General features: G+C 36.9%; 1 non-coding gene across 1 annotated transcript; it reads left to right on the top strand.

Annotated features, from left to right (window-relative positions):
* The first annotated feature begins 19,465 nt into the window (after nucleotides 1–19,465).
* On the top strand, nucleotides 19,466–19,537 carry TRNAC-GCA (transfer RNA cysteine (anticodon GCA)). The gene has a single exon. It is a non-coding gene; the product is annotated as a tRNA-Cys (tRNA).
* The last annotated feature ends 1,691 nt before the right edge of the window (nucleotides 19,538–21,228 follow it).

The raw sequence follows: 21,228 nt of genomic DNA, 5'->3' as shown, positions 1-21,228 counted from the left end.
TTGTCTGACTTTCTAAGACTTCCCATATGAATAAATTCCCACATCAGAAAAAAAACTTTTTTGTTTTGGTTTGGTTATTTACATAAGAATTTTACTTTTATTTAATTTTTTTAATTAAAATTTTTATTATATATATTTTTTTCCAAAGGATTAAAATATTAAAGTAAGTTGATATTGTTTCTGTAGGAAATTTTTCATATAAGAAAAAAACAAGATTCATACTTTCTATTCAAATGATTAGGATTTCTGGTTAAAAAATAGAATTGTCCCTAGATTAATAGTGAGATTACAAAGAATGAGCTGGCTTTATCATGCAATAGGAGTGTTTTCTTATGAAGGCTGGCAAATGAAAAAGTGTCTATTTGAAGAGATTTAAAATTCAAGGCCAATTTGAAAAGCAGTCATTATTCTTTTTGAAAATATTATTGACTGTTTACTACATGCCCGGTTGTAGGAGTATCACCATGAAGCAGGATGGCACCAATGGGGAAGTCCTTGCTTACTGAAATTGTTCTCAAATGTCAGATAATGAATTATCTCAAAACTAGAGTCACAGAAGATTCATAATTTCATTATAAAAATTATTTAAATATTCAAAATAACAAAATAGTTTTTTTTCCTCCTAAGATCAGTTACATTTTTATAGTAGGTTTTTATAAAACCATTTTATTTAAAAGTAAAACAGATATGGAAAATCTCTATGAACAGATAGCTTATTCATGTATTAAAGGTGAACACACATGGGATCACTAGCAGGCTCTGAAATAGAACTCTGCTAGATTCTTCATGTATGTCCAGTTCAGTTCAGTTCAGTCGCTCAGTCGTGTCTGACTCTTTGTGACCCCATGAATCACAGCACACCAGGCCTCCCTGTCCATCACCAACTCCCGGAGTTCACTCAGACTCATGTCCATCGAGTCGGTGAGGCCATCCAGCCATCTCATCCTCTGTCGTCCCCTTCTCCTCCTGCCCCCAATCCCTTCCAGCATCAGAGTCTTTTCCAATGAGTCAACTCTTCGCATGAGGTGGCCAAAGTACTGGAGTTTCAGCTTTAGCATCATTCCTTCCATCATCTCCTTCAGAATGGACTGGTTGGATCTCCTTGCAGTCCAAGGGACTCTCAAGAGTCTTCTCCAACACCACAGTTCAAAAGCATCAATTCTTCGGGGCTCAGTTTTCTTCACAGTCCAACTCTCACATCTATACATGACCACTGGAAAAACCATAGCCTTGATTAGACGGACCTTTGTTGGCAAAGTAATGTCTCTGCTTTTGAATATGCTATCTAGGTTGGTCATAACTTTCCTTCCAAGGAGTAAGTGTCTTTTAATTTCATGGCTGCAGTCACCATCTGCAGTGATTTTGGAGCCCCCAAAAATAAAGTCTGACACTGTTTCCACTGTTTCCCCATCTATTTCCCATGAAGTGATGGGACCAGATACCATGATCTTCGTTTTCTGAATGTTGAGCTTTAAGCCAACTTTTTCACTCTCCTCTTTCACTTTCATCAAGAGGCTTTTTAGTTCCTCTTCACTTTCTGCCATAAGGGTGGTGTCATCTGCATATCTGAGGTTATTGATATTTCTCCCAGCAATCTTGATTCGTTTGTGCTTCCTCCAGCCCAGCGTTTCTCATGATGTACTCTGCATAGAAGTTAAATAAGCAGGGTGACAATATACAGCCTTGACATACTCCTTTTCCTATCTGGAACCAGTCTGTTGTTCCATGTCCAGTTCTAACTGTTGCTTCCTGACCTGCATATAGGTTTCTCAAGAGGCAGGTCAGGTGGTCTGGTATTCCCATCTCTTTCAGAATTTCCCACAGTTTATTGTGATCCACACAGTCAAAGCCTTTGGCATAGTCAATAAAGCAGAAATAGATGTTTTTCTGGAACTCTCTTGCTTTATCCATGATCCAGCAGATGTTGGCAATTTGATCTCTGGTTCCTCTGGCTTTTCTAAAACCAGCTTGAACATCAGGAAGTTCACGGTTCACATATTGCTGAAGCCTGGCGTGGAGAATTTTGAGCATTACTTTACTAGTGTGTGAGATGAGTGCAATTGTGCAGTAGTTTGAGCATTCTTTGGTATTGCCTTTCTTTGGGATTGGAATGAAAACTGACCTTTTCCAGTCCTGTGGCCACTGCTGAGTTTTCCAAATTTGCTGCCATAATGAGTGCAGCACTTTCACAGCGTCATCTTTCAGGATTTGAAATAGCTCAACTGGAATTCCATCACCTCCACTAGCTTTGTTCGTAGTGATGCTTTCTAAGGCCTACTTGACTTCACATTCATGTATGTACTATCCCCAAATTAATCACTATCTTGACTGCTAAAATAATCACTCCTTTTTTATTATAGTTTTATCACCCAAGTGGGAATCCCTAGTTCAATCTTTCTATTTAAATTTCTTTGAAACGTTTCTGAAGTCTTTTTTAATTTACAGTTTTCCCTTTTAATTTCCCCCTTCTCCCACCCACTCCTATCTTTACACTGTATCTATTGAAAGACCCAGACATTTGACTAGTGCAGTTTCCTACTGTCTGGATTTGGTTGATTGCATTTTCATGGTGAATGTCATTATATACCTCTGTCCTTTGTAAATTGGTAGCTGGAACATGGAGTTTAATCCACGAATTAAATTCAGATTGGATGTCTTTAGCAATAAACTCTACTAGGTAGTGATGTGTGCCTTATCAGAAGGCATATAGTGTCTGCTTCTCTCTCTTTTGTGATGTTAAAAGATGTTAATGCCCAAAGATCTTCAAGTTGTTCCTTTTGGCATGACCCTAGAAGTCTTTTTATAGCTTTCTCACTATATGGTTGGACAAGCTTTTAGATTCATCATGTACATTTCCTGCCATAGGCCTGAATCAGTTGTTTTTATAGGAAACTCTGTTTCTCTTTACTAGAGAATGGCATTTGAAGACCACAATCTGAGTACTAGGAATGCTCATTGATACTGCTTCTGAACTCCTTAGCAAACAGAAAATATACATAATTTTTAAGATGAATACCTCATGATTTCATACTTATATTTGCAATTCAAATTCAGGTCTACAGGGTTTTAGCATAACCTCATCCATATTATTTGTATCACCAGTTTCAAAGGCAAAGGAGATGCTAAAATTAGAGCAGCTTATTAAACTTTTTTATCTCATGTCATACACATATCTGTTTTAGAATGACAATATTAATTCTCTCATGACCACTATAATTAAAAAGGTAGTTAAAATATTTTTTGCACATGTTTGCCTTACTCTCCATTTTTTATAGCTATACTGTATCAATCTTGCCTCAACTTACCACCATAACATACAGTACACTAACTCTTGTTTAATCATTGTTCTAAAAGTGACTACATATTATACATGTTTAATTATCTTTAGTCATTTTCGTTATTCATTCTCTAGTAAGTTCCTTAGGAAAGGCTCATGAGGACAGTATTTCCTGCATTTTATACATTGGTAATAGTTTGTATTTCAAATTCTTGGCTCACTTTCTTAAATGTCTTCCATTTTATTATGAAAGAGAGCATGATTGTGACTCTTGAAAAGTCTATTAAAAATTTAATATCTATGCTTTTTTTTTTTTTGCCTAGCAGTCAAAGCATTTTTTTCATTTTATTAAAATCCAACAGTTTTAATAAAATATGAGTTGGCATTCCTAAATTGATAATCTGAAGTACATGGACTGGTCTTTTAATATATAGATTCAACATTTTTTAAAGCTTTTCTTGACTTACAGAATTTCAGTATTTGTTTTGTTCCCTTACTTTGTATTTTTCTTCATCAAGAATTCCTTTTATTCATACATTGGATTTTTTACCCCATCTTAAATATTTATCACTTCATTTCAAAAAATTTTTTTCTTTTCCATTATTTCTACTTCAACTTAAATTTTTTTTCTTCCTTTTCACTATGTATTTCTCTTAAAGAGATTTTCTCATCATCTCTGGTATTTACTTACTTTGTGTTCTGGTTCAGTCTTCATTTTCTTTTCAATCTGTTCCCTGCCCCTCTTGAACTGCTATTTAACCTCTAAGGTTTTCTAACACTGATTTACATTATTCTTTTATTGTTTATATATAATTTTCTTACTGTCTTTTAGCTCTGTCTAGAGTAGATGCTTATTCTCTTGGTCTATTCTATGAGTATCTTCCCAGCATTTAAACAAATTACCCATAAGGATATTATCCTGCCCCTTATTTTATTTTTTAGTATATAATAGATTTCTATGGGAACTGATCTCACTACCTAATCTTTGCATCATTTTCATGTGAAATTTGTTTTCCCTTAATTTTTGAAGGAGGCTTTGCCTAGACAGCTTTTCTCCTTTCACAGTGCTCTCTCCTTTCTTGCTTTTTTTTTTTTTTTTGTAATGTTCAAAATGATGGCAACCTATTTTCTCAGATTTCCCTCTCTCTTTTCTTTCCTGACATTTATCTGGACCTTCTGTTTCCATTATCTCTGTTTCACATGCTCTGCTTGATTTTGATTCTACTCCCAGCAGTTACTCCTCAATGTGGGCTGTCTCCTGAAAGAGAACCACGGCAAATTGGTTTCAAGAGTGCATGGAGGACTTCCTTAATGGTGCAGTGGATAAGAATCTGCCTGCCAAATGCAGGGGACATGGGTTTGATCCCTGGTCCAGGAAGATTCCACATGCCGTGTGTGCCACTAAGCCTGTGTGCCACTACTTCTGAGCTTGCACTCTAGAGCCTGCAAGCCACAACTACGGAAGCTCTTCTTGGCAAGAAGAGAAGTCACCACAAGGAGAAGCCTGCACCCTGCAACAGAGTAGCCCCTGCTCACCACAACTAGAGAAAGCCTGTGCAGCAACAAAGACTCAATGCAATCAAAATGAAATAAAATAATAAAAACTGAAAAGAAAAGAGTGAATGGAGTCTCTGTGAAGAAAGTCAAACAGAAAAGGAGAAATATCATATGGCATCCCTTATATGTGGACTCTAAAAAGAAATGATACAAATGAACTCATTTACAAGACAGAAACAGACTCACAGACTTAGCAAATGTATGGTTGCCAGGGGAAGAATAGGGGGAAGGAGTAGTTAGGAAGTTTGAGATTGATAGGTACACACTGCTATATTTAAAATGGATAATCTACTGGCCCTATTATATTGCACAGGGAACTCTGCTCAGTGTTATGTGGTAACCTGGGTGAGAGAGGAGAATGGATACATGTATATCTCTAGCTAAGTCCCCTTGCTGTGCACCTGAAACTATCACAACATTGTTAATCTGCTGTGCTGCTAAGTCACTTCAGTCGTGTCCGACTCTGTGCGACCCAATAGACGGCAGCCCACCAGGCTCCCCCTTCCCTGGGATTTCCAGGCAAGAACACTGGAGTGGGTTGCCATTTCCTTCTCCAATGCATGAAAGGGAAAAGTGAAAGTGAAGTCACTCAGTTGTGTCCGACTCTTTGCGACCCCATGGACTGCAGCCCACCAGGCTCCTCTGTCCATGGAGTACTGGAGTGGGTGGCCATTGCCTTCTCCAATCTGCTGTACTCTAATATAAAATAAAACATTTTTTTTTTTTTTTAAAGAGTGCATGGAGTCCTAGGGCTGGCTAGATTTCAATTGTTTTGGCTCTCCTCATGGACTCCTTCCATTTATCCCATATTGAATTGAGCAAAACCTCTCTCAATTTTAACTGCTGCTTCCAAATTAGTCTGATGTGCTTTCCAGCGATTAGCTGTTGGCTCTTTTGGGGTTTTCCTATTCTCCATCAGAGTCCCCGTGTTTTGTTTTGTTTTCCTTTTACTTTCTCCTGCTCAAATGCTAATAACATCAAGCATTACAGGGAAAAACCCAAATGAACTTTTTAGCCAACCCAATATTCTGAGGTTCTTGAAGGCAGTCTATCACTGAATGCTGTTCAAGGTTTATTCTGTGTGGCTGTCCTGTTTTTATGTTGGAGTTCAATGCTTGTTGCTGCCACCATCTTCCCAGAATTCTTTTATGCTAGATTTTGGTATAGATAATTTGTGCATGTGTGCTAAATTGCTTCAGTCTTGTCCAACTCTTCATGACCTCATGGACTGTAGCCCTGCCAGGCTCCTCTGTGAGATTCTCCAGGCAAGAATACTGGAGTGGTTTACTATGCCCTCCTCTAGGGGATCTTCCCAACCCAGGGATTGAACCCATGTCTTTTATGTCTCTTTCTTTGGCAGGTGGGTTCTTTACCACTAGCAAATAGATAATTTGTAGCAGGTATCATATTTTAATAAATATGTATGGAAGAAAATTAAGATTGAGAAGATTCTATCCATTATTTATTAGTAATAGCATTTTGAAAACTTGGGGAAAATGAATTTCACTTGATTTCTATCAGCAAGCAACTTTTGATACTGGATACTGATCTCAGAAAACCTTTGTGGTACTGAGACAGTAACACAAAAAGAATAGCTACTGAAAATAGAATAATACATTAAAATTTCCATGATAAATTATGTATAGTCATAAAATAGACTTCATGATATTTTTGTCATGCAAATGATTTATCTGATGAGGACCTAGTTCTGAATGTTTATTACTTTTGAAAAAAGTATCTATTTCTACTGTAGTTGTGGAACACTTTTAAGGAAAAGGTAGGAAAAAAAAAACTATTTCAAGGATGTTCTTTTTAAAAATAAAATCTGTCAAGACAGCAAGCTCTGAAAAACTGAAATTGCCTTGCTGGATGAGTGGACTGAATAGCTTGGAAGGCAGCATCATTTCAGTCAAGTCATCAGAACATCATTTAGAAAATTCACTGATAATACTACTAGAGATATTATCCCTGTGACTCATAAGAGTTAATGCAGCTTCCAAGGAAGGGAGACAGAGAACAATAAGCAATGGTTTTAAAACATAAGATCTTGCTTCAGGCCTTTTGTCACCACTTGCAACCTATGTAATCTTGGGCAAGTCATTTAGTTTCTTAAAGCCTTGAATTTTTCACCTGTAAAATGTATATTCTATGTAATTGGTGACAAAATAAAGAAACTTGAGATACTTTTAAACAACTATTTATGTTGTTATTATGAAACAACAATTTTATTTCCAGGGAGTATCTTATATACATTAAAATGGCATCTCTTCCTTAGTTTCCTGTCTTCAGTAGGTTCACAGCAGCTATCCGGTTGCCCAAGACAGAAGTCCTGATCATTCTCTGTCCTACCTACTGACATCCAACCAATCATTAGAGCCTACAAAGTCTGCTTCTTAAATATCTTTCAAATCGATCTAGTTTTCACTACACTTATCACTACTACTCTAGTTCAGGCCATCATTGTCTTTTGTCTGAATGATTGCTAGAGCATCCTTATGTGTTTCCTTGCCTACGTCTTACATTTTCCAAGAGTAGTCTGCATGGTGCCAGCCAGAGCAATTGTTCAAAAGTGCAAAAGATAATAGACACTTTGTTCTGAAAGTCCCCTTAATGAATCATATTTGGACAGGTTTCCAACTCTTTAACCTGGTTTGTAAGCCCCTCGCCTTTCCAGCCCCATTGGTTACCAGACTTAGTCCTTGCTCATCACTGTGTAGCCCATCAGAACTAGCTTCAGTTCCCCAAAGGTGCTGTGCTTTCCTTTGCCTCTGCAACAATGTCCTTGTCTGGAATATATTTTTAGCTCCTCCATGTTTCACAAAGCCAAATGCTAGCCTTCCTTGAATACCAGAGACTGGGTTGGCTGTCCCTCCTACATATTCCCCTACAACTTAATTTGTATTTATTTTGCATTACAGTTTCCTGTTTAGTGACCTGCCTTCCACCTTTGCAATCTCCAAGAGGTCAAAGACTATGAAATTTTAACTCTTGTATCCTTTTGCCTCACAGCAATATTTGTTAGATGAATGATTCACCATTTTGTTAGCAGAAAACTTTTGTTCTGTAGCCATAATGGTGAGCTTGCCATTGTCTATGCAGGCTTGGTTAGGAGATTATTCTGAATTAAACCACAAAAACAGCTCCAGTTTTGAAGAATAGACGGACATTTTCCCCACTCATACATAGATGTTCAAATTGTATTCTAATATTTTAAGAAAATCTTATACATAATGATGATCTTCCTAGTAAGTATTTTGTTTCTTTTCTAGGTATTAGGTGGAATCTGTATGCATTAATATATAAGCCTCATAGCTCTCTGTGGTGTTTGTTGTCTTTCTTTCAGATGTATGACTGAAACTCTTGAAAACACATAGACATCCATGAATTATTCTCTTGTGTCCCATTGTTACTAAACAACTATCAGTCATCATTTTATTGGTCTCAATGAAATACCGAAATCAAATGTTGCGAGTAGAAATCAATGTGAGCTCTTGATACCTCTACAATGGAAAAACTCCCAAAAGTCAAAAATAAAAATCAAAATATCAATTGAAGTAATTATTTTTTTAAATTTTTAATTGAAGGATAATTATTTTGCAATATTGTGTTGGTTTCTGCCATACAACAGTAGTCAGCTATGCTGCTGCTGCTGCTGCTGCTAAGTCGCTTCAGTAGTGTCCGACTCTATGTGACCCCAGAGACGGCAGCCCACCAGGCTCCCCCATCCCTGGGATTCTCCAGGCAAGAACACTGGAGTGGGTTGCCATTTCCTTCTCCAATGCATGAAAGTGAAAAGTGAAAGGGAACTCGCTCAGTTGTGTCCCACTCTTAGCGACCCCATGGACTACAGCCCACCAGACTTCTCCATCAAGTATACATATGTCCTCTCCCTCTTAAACCTCCTTCCTTTCCTCCTGCCACATCCTACCCCTCTAGTTTGTTACAGAGTACCAGGTTGACCTCCCTGTTTTATACAACAACTTCTCACTAGCTATCTATTTTACATACGGTAATGTATATGTTTCAAAGCTACTCTCTCAGTTTGTCCCACCCACTCCTTCCCCCACTGCATCCACCAGTCTCTTCTCTGTGTCTGCGTCTCTATTCCTGCCCTGCAAAAAAGTTCATCAGTAACATTTTCTCGATTCCATATATATGTTATTACATGACATTTGTTTTTATCTTTCTGTTTCAACTCTGTATAACAGGCTCTAGATTCATCCATCTCATTAGAGTTGACTCCAATTCATTCCTTTTAATGGCTGAGTAATATTGCATTGTATCTATGCACCACAATTTCTTTATCCATTCATCTGTCAATGGACACCTACGTTGCTTCCATGTCCTAGCTATTGTAAATAGTGCTACACTGAACGTTGGGGTACCTGTGTATTTTTGAACTATGGTTTTTTCAGGGTATATGCCCAGTAGTGGTATTGTTTGTGTCATATGGTAGTTTTATTCCTAATTTTTAAGAAATATTTCAACACTATTCTCCATAATGACTGTATCAATTTACATTCTCACCAACTCTGTACAAGGGTTCCCTTTTTTCCACATTCTCTCCAGCATTTATTGGTTGTAGAATTTTTGATGACAGACATTTGACTGGTGTGAATGAGGTGATACCTCATTGTAGTTTTGATTTTCATTGCTCTGATAATAAATGATATTGAACATTTTTCATGTGCTTTTTGGCAATAGGTATGTCTTCTTTGGAGAAGTTTCTGTTTAGGTCTTCTGCCTATTTTTTTATTGGATTGTTTGTTTTTCTGATATTGAGCAGCATAAACCTCTGTGCTGCTCCTTTGAAAGGGAAAGCTACTACTCATAAGGAAAAATTTCATTGATTATAACAGGGTCATGTTTTAGACTTCTTCCCATTTTCTACATTCCCAAATATTCCCTTTCAGGAATATAGAAATATGCCTGATTGGAAGGAAGCCCATCTAATGGACTCACTCCTGTTGTGCAGGCCTTAATACTGCTAGTGTTTCTCTGTTTCACAATATTTCTTTCCACCATAGGGTTATCTGAAAACATAGGGAGTAAAAAGAGCTTATCACTGTTTATATTGCCAGAGAGGTCTCTCAACTCATACTGAGAATGTAGTGGATCTTTTCAGTACTCATATGTCAAAGAGACTTAGAACACAGACCATCTAAGCATATTGATTTCAGATTCATCCTCATATGTCTGAGATTGTATGGTGTATTATTTCAGTAGGGCTATCATCAAATGAACATCAGTTTGACAAGAAAATCAATATCATCATATTCAAAGCAAGAGCAGTATATTGATACTGGCATTTAAAAATTATCAATGTTTATATTGATTTAAAATTGAATGTCAAGGAAGGACCCAGGAGGTTCACAGGTGTAAAGAAAACTGACTTGAAAGTTAGGAGTTTTAGATAATTAGTCAAACATCTGCTAGCTGTGTGACTCCTCCAAAAACTCATGAATACATGATTCAGTTTCCTTTCTGAAGTGTTATATGCAGAAGGAGGTCAAATGAAATTTAAAAAGACAATGAATATTAAAAGTTTTTTTCTCTATTTTTTTTTATTTTATTTTTTAACTTTACAATATTGTATTGGTTTTGCCATATATCAACATGAATCTGCCACAGGTATACACATGTTCCCCATCCTGAACCCTCCTCCCTCCTCCCTCCCTGTACCATCCCTCTGGGTCATTCCAGTTTTAATATTAATAAAAATTAATATCAGACATTGAAAAGTGAAAGTGAAAGTCACTCAGTCATGTCTGACTCTTTGCAACTATAGTCCATGGAATTCTCCAGGCCGGAATACTGGAGTGGGTAGCCTTTCCCCTCTCCAGGGGATCTTCCCAACCCAGGGATCAAACCCAGGTCTCCCGAATTGCAGGCAGATTCTTTACCAGCTGAGCCACAAGGGAAGCCCAAGAATACTGGACTGGGTAGCTTATCCATTCTCCAGGGGATCTTCCCAACCCAGGAATCAAACTGGGGTCTCCTTCATTGCAGGCAGATTCTTCACCAACTGAGCTATGAGGGAAGCCCAGTACTAGACATTAGAAGTACTTATTTGGTGCAGCTGAAGCACTGACGGAATAGTGGAGAGTTGGCCTCCTGTTCCATTATGGGGTAACACCCTTAATAAAACTCTAGTCAACCAGGCACCTGAGGGCCTTATCTCTTTCTACTGAATCCACTTTGCCGTCCTTGTATCACCCAAGACAGAATGTTGAGATATTACCACAACCCCGACCCTAGGAAGCTTTCAACAAATTACTAACTGGAGTTGGTGTATAAATACCCCAGCTTCCTGGCTCCTCAGGGAAAATTCTGACTGAGAAATTTACACTGACTGAGTTTCTTGAAAAGATTAACCTCCAATTGCCTCTCTTCCCTTTCTTACTTCCCTTCTCCCTTTCCAATACGTTCTGTACCTCTCAAGTAAACAATTTTTGCATTGGAATTCTTGTTTCAAGAATTTTTTTTTTTAGGAGAACCAAAATTAAGAAAATAAAATTGTACATTAAATTTGTAGTTATATCATCAGTGATGCTTCTGAAGCCTTCCTTTGCATTGTGAAGTGGAAGGAGCCTCCTGCATTTATATCACTGTGGAAGGGTGGGGCTGAGGTGGTGGGAATATATTCCTTTTATGCTGATTTCTTTATATTTTTATATTTGCTTTTACAAGTAAGGCTATAAAGGATACTCTTGTGTATTTATTTAAAAATTGTGAGTCAGTTTGCAAAAGAGAAAAAATGGGTGGTAGGAGAATCTAATTTTTTAAATTCAGTGCTAGAGAAAACTCTCCATTTGTCATTTTTTTTTCTAATCCTATATAATTTTTTTAATGTACATGTCTTGAGTGTTGTATTTTCCCTGTATCATAGAAGGGGCACGCTGTAATAATTGGCTTAAATAAGTAGAGATATTCCCAGTTTGGATGATAAAAAACAAACAAAACAAAAACAAAACACTGAATTCCTCAGTAAGGCAGGTTCTCTCTCTTAGTCCATCCTTTTAAAATGTCTTGAGCTGTACGTGGAGTCTTGGTTGGCATTAGGACACAGTTCTGAACTGATACCCCTAAACAGTCCTGCAGTAAAGTCGGTGGCATAGTCTTTGATGATTCTCTGAGTTCAGAATGTGGCACCCTTAGTGGACAATAGGAACATCCTCCTGAGCCTCCCGTACCAGCTCTCTGTGTTATGTCTTCTCCAACTTCGAGGTGAAAGGCTCTCAGAAATACATAGGGATGTGGGAGGAGATTGTTGGGAGGAGGACAGCAATCTTGAGACAAGGATGAGCAAGGACATCTGAGGAATGGAAATACAAGTAAGTGATGGGGCAGCCTATCCTGAGGTAGGTGTAGAACAGCTTTTGTCATCTGGACAGAGGCGACCTAGCTTCTAGCCATCTGTGGGGAGGAGAATAGTGGAGCCTGGGTCTTGAATGGTAAGTACTTCACTGGCCAACAAGGTAAAGAGGTACAGGGAGAGGAGGAGGACTTTATGTAGACAAAATGGAATATGCAAAGGTGTAGAGGCTTAAAATGGTTCATGTATTTACTTTGGTGAAACTGTTTCCACAGTCTTTGTTTAATGCCATTAAACACTTACAGCACTGTGTATTTTAATTTTTAGTTAATAAGTTGAAAAATAATTCCTGATACCAATTGTGTGACAGGACTTATGACTATTCCTTAAAAATTTGAGATGTAAAACATCCACATCATTGAAATGATTGGACTTGAGACCTGCCATCTGATGGCTGTTTAAGCCATGGCTTCTTGGCTGGCTTTTCTGACCTTTAACAAGACTTGTGGTGATGTCAGTGCTTGTCATCTTCATCATCACCCATCTCTTCTCCCTGTGGGCCATCCATACTCTGGCTGTCAAGACAGGACAGCTGTCTGGCAAAGTTAGGATGGTTTCTTTCTGTTCTGAATGAGGAGGAATTGCCCTATTTGAAATGACTCACCACCTTCTACAGTGTTCCTACTGAAAAAGATAACCTTAAATTCCATAAGTATTTTGATTTGGATCATATTTAAAGTATTGCTTGACAACAGGTTATCTTTTTTAGTTATTTTTTCTTTTGTGTTTCAGAGAGACATCAAGAGTCACATTTTCCAACCAGCTGGCACTCTGGGTGTTAGGTCTTAAGGACACATTAGTAAATCTTCCAGTTCTCTGGAGCCCTTCAAGCAAGTATCCATCTGTCAAGAATTCCAAAAGAATTCTCACTCCACATTTGAAAATCCTTCTGTGAGAAAATGTCATCTTTCTTCCTGACTTCCTAAATGAAGATTATATTTTAATTTCTACTTCACATAGGTCTATCTCTCCTTTAAGTTGGAAATAACTTAAATATTCAACAGGAGATAAAATACTAAATTATAACATATGGCTCAATTATACAATGGAAACAATTGTGAAAAATTTCTAAATGAAAACTTATGTGTTAATTACTATGTTAGGTAAAACTTTATTTACAGTGGTACAATTATTGATTATTTTTAGATTAATAGAAAATGCCTAAAATTGAAAAACAAAGAACATGTTTGATATCTAGCATAAGAATCATCAAAGAAAGTTGTAATTGGCTGCTTAGGTGGGGCAAGAAATGGGGTGGAGAGAGTTTTTCCCCATAGAAGCCCTGTAAAACTGACTCTAAATTATATACATACTTTATGCAAATTAAAAGAGGGCTATAAATAGATCTGGAAATCCAGAAGAAAACATTTTAAAAAGTATGTATTTGGCTTTAAATTACAATTATATAAGAATTTTGGGGCTTCCCTGGTGACTCAAACAGTAAAGACTCTGCCTGCAAAGTGGGAGACCCAAGTTCGATTCTTGGTTTGGGAAGATCCCCTGTAGAAGAGAATAGCTGCCCAGTCCAATATTCATGCTGGAGAATTACAAGGACAGAGGAGCCTAGTGGCCTATCATCCATGGGGTCACAAAGAGGTGGACACAATTGAGTGGTGAACACTTTCACTTTCATGTAAGAATGTAGCTCTGTTGAATTTGAAGAGAGTTGGTTGATAGGTGGTAACAATAATTAGTCTCTTTCAAAGATTAATATAAGAAAGTAGGAAAATATATGTCTTAACTGTTTTCGTTTAATACTTATATTGATGTCATGCATAATGACTTTTACATAGTTGTTTATACTATTCCAGCTATAGGAGTAAAGCTTCATCCCTATACATTGAATTTAAGGTTATAACTGGGGTCTGTTTGATTCCTACTGGGGCCTGTAAAACTTGGGGAGAAGAACAGAAACAGTCCTTGTCATCCTTAGCATTTAAATCTTGGGAAAAAAACTAGGTCAGGACCCTAAAATATTGCTGAGGATCTGGCTAAAAGAATGTGTCCGAAATGGATTTCCAGTATAAGGCTTCTAAAATGAGGAGCCTAAACAAGAATTCAAGGAGGATCAGAATTGGAAAGTTAGAGAAATAAAAGGGCAAACAAGGGTCTAGTCAATTCCACTAGACTAGAATGTCATGTGCTATGGAGTGGGACCATATGAGTAATTGCCATGGAAGAAGCCAGTTGAAGTTGACATGTCATCTTGATAGGCCTAGGGTGATGAGTCTGCCATGTTCCGTATGGATGGGTGATATGCTTGTCAGGAGGAAAGACAGATATTGTTTCCTCTTGGATATTCTCCTTCTGTATGTGCTAGAATGTGCTTGTAAGTCTCTTTACAGATGGAAAAATTCCTTAATTCTGTTACAAAACAGCCAGTTAGTCTATGTTGTTGGGAAAAAATGGTCAAAGAAGGAAATATGGAAATAACTATGATAAAAGCTGTAAATATAGAATTTACATCCCACAGTGATTTGGGAGGTAGATCAATTGCATTTTATGGGAAAGCAGTATAAGGGAAGAAATGTTTGTTGTTCTGGTGACATGCTTAGGTTGGCCATCCATATTTGAAGGATGAGTAGCATATAGAGGGTTGCAAAAGTAGGGAACTTAAAAATGGTAACCCCATAAAGCCAAGATGCAAATTGTGGGCCAGGATAAAAGGCCAGGTAATTGGATAGCCTACTAAACAAAGACCTTCTTAACAAAGGGCAATGACTGGTGTGAGTGGGTCTAAATAATGTCTTTAGGAATGGTTCCCATGAGTTTAGATTGTAGATAAAAATGTTTAGGTTAACTGGAGAAAGAACTGATAGAACTGCTGACTGACACTGGAATTTGATGCCAAGGAAATTGATCAAATCTCCATCCATAAATATTCTATACTACTAATAATGAGTTAGCAGGTATTGATTAATTGTTATGTAATAAGCACTATGATTAAATATCTTAGGTGCAACCAGGTAAGGATCAGTATTATCCCCACTTTTACAAATGAATAAGCTCAGGCACAGAGACATTAGTATATGGTTATTCAGTAAGTAGTAAAGTTGTATATAAGGAGTTCTATAGGCCAAAGAAGGAAGAGAAGACGACTTGGTGGAGGCCTGAGTGGACTGGGCTAGGGGAGTTTTAACTCTGGCATTCATGTTTCACACACTTAACAAGTAATAAATAAATGACCACTCATTTCCTTTTCCATCAGTATGCACAGTTAAACTACTGTGCATTTTGCTCATGTGTATTTCCATTTGCTTTTCTGCCATGCCCCCCTTTAAAATATTAAACAGACGAACAAAAATTATGTTTTACTTTTAAACAGCTCTTTTCTTTCTTCCAGCTGTTTGTGTCAGTGCTAGCTCTCATTAATAAAGCTAGATGGATTAGTTAAATGCTAATGTCAAATGGTAAGTGCTAGGCACTTTTTCCCTTGTGAGATACTGAAATGTGAAGTCTGGGCCAGTAGCAATGATGGATATTGTTCTTGGAGGAATTAAGACCTCTGAAAATTGTGGGAATGATTAATGGTTACTTCATCTTCTGTTTATACGGCAGAGTTTGCACTTCATTATTCTTGGCTTTTTAGATACAGGCTATATTTAACCAGGCTCTTTCAATTTTTAAAATGATACTGTTATGATATGTACATTATTCTCTCACTAACTTATGTTGCCTATTGTGTGCAAGGTGCTACACAAGGCTCTGGGCATAAAGATTAAATAAGTTGATACAATCCTTATATTTTCATATGAATGTGAGTCTGGAAGCTATATTTAATCAGACCCTTTCAATTTTTAAAATAATACTGACATCATTTTACAAATATCTATTTGATTATAATAATGATAACTGTCAAGGGATGATGCAGATTTATGATATATCAGGGACACTGATTATATGAAGATTTGGGAAGGGAAGTGAGTGCCAGATTATGACAAGTTTGGTAGACTTTCAGTCAATCTTATGTTGAGAGCAATGAAAAGTCATAAAGTAGTCATTTAAAAATAAAAACCTATAACTACAGACCACCGGAATAGTGAAATCATCAGATTGTAGGGTCTTGTCTTAGTGTGGTATTCTTTGAAACTACAAATTAGAAAGTTCAGTATGTGTCAGAACAGCTTGGTCATTGATAAATTACTGCAATCTCGGAATTAGAAAGGAAAATACATTTGATAGAAGGAACAAATTTTGAATTGATGTGTCAAATCAATAACCTTAGAGTATTCATAAGAACCCTTTACAGGTAATCCAGGCCTGGTATCCTAGCTAGAAATGTAGAATTGGGAGCCATTCAAAGGACTTCTGTACACAGTTTCACACCTGACTCAGTCTAAGGAAGGTAAAAATCTATAGAACTGTCTTCCTAGAAAATCTGTCTTCTTGGCATTAACACAGGTACTCTGAAAGATAGTGGAAGGTCTGACCCATAAAATTAATTTAAACTGGAAATTGTATGAACTCTTGAGAAATGAAGGTAAAGGAAAATAACTAGAAGATCAATAAAAGTGAGTTGGAGGAATATAAGGAATAGAACAGGGTGGATACATAACATTAACAGAAGCAATTAAAGCAAACACAAGATGACCATGTCAAGGAGAGAGAGACCACTGGTACCAAAGATACCAAAAATGTTCAACAGGTGTTAAGATTGGAAAACAATTATTGAAATTAATTATGGAGATGTTAATTTGGGAATTTAGGGAAAGTTTAGAATAGAACTCAGACTTATTTCACATGTATGAAATAAAGTGAACCCCTTCTAAGTTTCAGGCATGGGCTGATAAGACAGTTTGTTTAGTGAGGGCCTGATAAAGACATTCAAGGAGTTTAGCTGAGAGAAAAAGATGGTAGGGGTTGGAGGAAGCCCCTCTCATGAACGTTCATTCAAGAAAAGTAAAATCTAGTTACTTTAAGATAGAAGTAAGAAAATCAGTGTATACGGAGTGGTAAAAATAATACGGATATTAGGAAGTAAAGGAAAAAATATGGGAATATGTAGGGACTTTAGAGATTTGAGAAGGAACAGGAGATAGTTATAAAATTAGAAAGATGCTGAAGAGGCAATATATGAATTTTCTATCATAGAAACTAGATTAATTGATCAACTTTTATGTCTTACAAATATATTTTATAAACTAGCTTAAAATACTTTTTTTTAACTTCTAACATGAATTTGAACATGGATTAACTACTAGATTAAAAAATTAAATTAAAATTTACTAGATTAAGGCTTGGTTGATAAGCCTAGGGCAGAGAACATAGAAACTGAAGCATTTAGTTAAATACTTCGAATTTTTATTTCTGGTGTCACCTATTACATCCCAATTAATAATTTTAGCTTCGATGAAAAGACTATCAATAGATGAAGTAATTACTGGGAAGTAAATTCTGAAAAATCAATTTTATGAATAAGTAAACTATGTTTGATATACATTTCTCATAGTTAAACTTATTGATTTGCTTTTTAAATATTTAAAATGTTTTATATGGTAAATCTGGAGCAGTAGAAATATTGGTGTTTCCATATACAAGCAACAAACATTTGGAAAGTGGAACTTTAAAATAGTATGCTTTATAATAGTATCAAAACCATGTCATACTTATGAATACATTTAATAAAAGTGTGCACAACTTCTACATGGTAGACTAAAATATTTGTAGAAGAAATTTCAAGAAACTTAAATAAATGGAAGATTATACCATTTTAATGGATGGTTAAGATGTAAATTCTCTGAAATTGACCTAGAGATTCAGTGCAACCTCACTTAAAATAGCAATGGACCTTTTTTTTTTTTTAAGGGGAGTGTAGATACCAACAAAATGTTTCTAAAATTTATTTTGAAATATAAGAATCTATATTTCAAACAAAACAATATTGAAAATAAAAAACAAGATTGGAGGACTTACACTACTTGATTTTGAGACTTACTATATAGCTACAGTAATGAACACAGTGATATTAGTACAAGGACAAAAAAGTCAATGGAACAGAATAGAATTCAGAACAGACTCACTTTTTATGGTCAATAGATTTTTAACAAAGGTATTAAGAATGTTAGTGAAGAAAGGAAATTTTTTTCAACAACTGATTCTGGAACAACTAGATAAATGCATGAAAAATAATTAACCTTGATCATTACCTTGTATCATTCACTAACATTATTTTGAGATAAATCATAGACTCAAACAATGGTTAATGCTATAAGTATTCTGGAAGAAAGTGGATAAATAGGACTTAACAAAAATTTAAAACTCTGCTTTTTAAAAGACAACCGTAAAGAAAAATGAAGGATAAGCATAGGCTGAGCAGCAATACTTGCAACACATATATCAGGCAAAGCACTGGATTTCAGTAAATATAAAGGAATCCTACAAATCAATATTAAGAAGACAACCAACCCAATTAAAATGGGAAAAAGATTAAATAGAAACTTCACAAAAGAAGATATATGATTAGCTAATAAGCACATGAAACACTGCTCAGTATCATTATTCATAAGGGAAATGCAAATTAAACTACAATGAGGTTATCATTCTGCCCCTGCTAGAGGCAGTTGGTAAAGATGGGAAGGAACTGAAACAATGTGATTCGGAGTATAAAATGATAATATTTCTCAGGAAAACTGCTTGTCAATTCCTACTTTATGACTCCTATTCTCAGGCATTACCCCAAAGGGATGGAAATATATGTCCAAAAAAAAAGGACATGTAAAAAATGCCCATAGCAACTTTATCCATAACAGCCAAGAACTGGAAGTAACCTAAGTGTCCATCAACAACAAATTGTGGTGTATTCATACAATGGAGTACAAAAAGAATGAACCTGATACATGGTACAATATATGAAACTTAAAAACACTGAGTGAAGGATGCAAAAGACTACAAACTATAATTGCATTCATGTAAAGAGTGAAACATTAGGTCCATGAGTCAAGGTAAACTGGAAGTGGTCAAACAGGAAATGGCAAGAGTGAACATAGATATTTTAGGAATCAGTGAACTAAAATGGACAGCAATGCACAAATTTAATTCAGATGATCATTATATCTCCTACTGTGGGCAAGAATCCCTTAGAAGAAATGGAGTAGACCTCATAGTCAGCAAAGCATCCAAAATGCAGTACTTGGGTGCAATCTCAAAAATGACAGAATGATCCCAGTTCATTTCCAAGGTAAATCATTCAGTACTACAGTAATCCAAGTATATGCCACAACCAGTAATGCTGAAGAAGCTGAAATTGAACGATTGCTTCCCTGGTGGCTCAGATGGTAAAGCATCTGCCTGCAATGCAGGAGACCCAGGTTCAATTCCTGGGTTGGGAAGATCCCCTGGAGAAGGAAATGGCAACAAGCTCCAGTACTCTTGCCTGGAGAATCCCATGGACAGAGAAGCCTGGTAGGCTACAGTCCAGGGGGTCTCAAAGAGTTAGACATGACTTCACTTTCACTTTCATGAAGACCTACAAGATCCTCTAGAACTAAAACCCAAAAAAGATGTCCTTTTCATCATAGGGGTCTGGAATGCAAAAGTAGAAAGTCAAGAAATACCTGGATAACAGGCAAGTTTGGCCTTGGAATACAACATGAAGCAGGGCAAGGTCTAACAGAGTTTTGCCAAGAGAATACACTGGTCATAGCAAACACCCTCTTCCAACAACACAAAAGATAACTCTACATATGGACATCACCAGAAGGTCAATGCTGAAATCAGATTGATTATATTCTTTGCAGCTGAAGATGGAGAAGTTCTATACAGTCCTGGGACTGACTGTGGCTCAGATCATGAACTTCTTGTTGCAAAATTCAGACTTAAATTGAAGAAAGTAGGAAAAATCAATACGCCATTCAGGTATGACCTAAATAAAATCCCTTATACAGTAGAAGTGGCAAATAGATTCAAAGGATTAGATCTGATAGACAGAGTACCTGAAGAACTATGGATGGAGGTTCGTGATATTGTACAGGAGGCAGTGATCAACACTGTCTCAGGAAAAAGAAATGCAAAAAGGCAAAATGGTTGTCTGAGGAGGTCTTACAAATAGCTGTGAAAAGAAGAGAAGCAAAAGGTAAGGGAGAAAAGGAAATGTATTTCCATCTGAATGGAGAGTTCCAAAGAATAGCAAGGAGAGGTAAGAAAGCCTTCCTAAGTGAACAATGCAAAGAAATAGAGAAAAACAATAGAATGGAAAACACTAGAAATCTCTTCAAAAAAACTGAGATACCAAGGGCACATTTCATGCAAAATTAGGCATAATAAAGGACTGAAATGGTATGGACCTAACAGAAGCAGAAGCTATTAGGAAGAGGTGGCAAGAATTCACAGAACAACTGTACAAAAGAACTCTTAATGACCTGAATAACCATGACGGCTCACCTAGAGCCAGACATCCTGGAATGTGAAGTCAAGTGGGCCTTATGAAGTATCACTATGAGCAAAGCTAGTGGAAGTGATGGAATTCCAGTTGAGTTATTTCATAGTCTAAAAAATGGTGCTGTTAAAGTGCTGCACTCAGTATGCTAGCAAATTTGGGAAGCTCAGTCGTGGCCAGAGGACTGGAAAAGGTCAGTTTTCATTCCAATATCAAAGGGCAATACCAAAGAATGTTCAAACCAGTGTACAATTGCACTCATTTCACATGCTAGCATGGAGAAGGCAATGGCAACCCACTCCAGTACTCTTGCCTGGAAAAATCCCATGGACAGAGGAACCTGTTAGGCTGCAGTCCACAGGGTCGCTAGGAGTCGGACACAACTGAGCGACTTCACTTTCACTTTTCATTTTCATGCACTGGAGAAAGAAATGGCAACCCACTCCAGTGCTCTGGCTTGGAGAATCCCAGGGACGAGGGAGCCTGGTGGGCTGCTGTCTCTGGGGTCGCACAGAGTCAGGCACAACTGAAGCGACTTAGCAGCAGCAGCAACACATGTTAGCAAGGTCATGTTCAAAATCCTCCAGGCTATGCTTCAACAGTACGTGAACCATGAACTTCCAGATGTTCAAGCTGGATTTAGAA

Source organism: Bos indicus, chromosome 1 (assembly GCF_029378745.1).
Source record: "Bos indicus isolate NIAB-ARS_2022 breed Sahiwal x Tharparkar chromosome 1, NIAB-ARS_B.indTharparkar_mat_pri_1.0, whole genome shotgun sequence".
NCBI classification, from domain to species: Eukaryota; Metazoa; Chordata; class Mammalia; order Artiodactyla; family Bovidae; genus Bos; species Bos indicus.
This window is presented reverse-complemented; position numbering and strand designations above follow the sequence as displayed.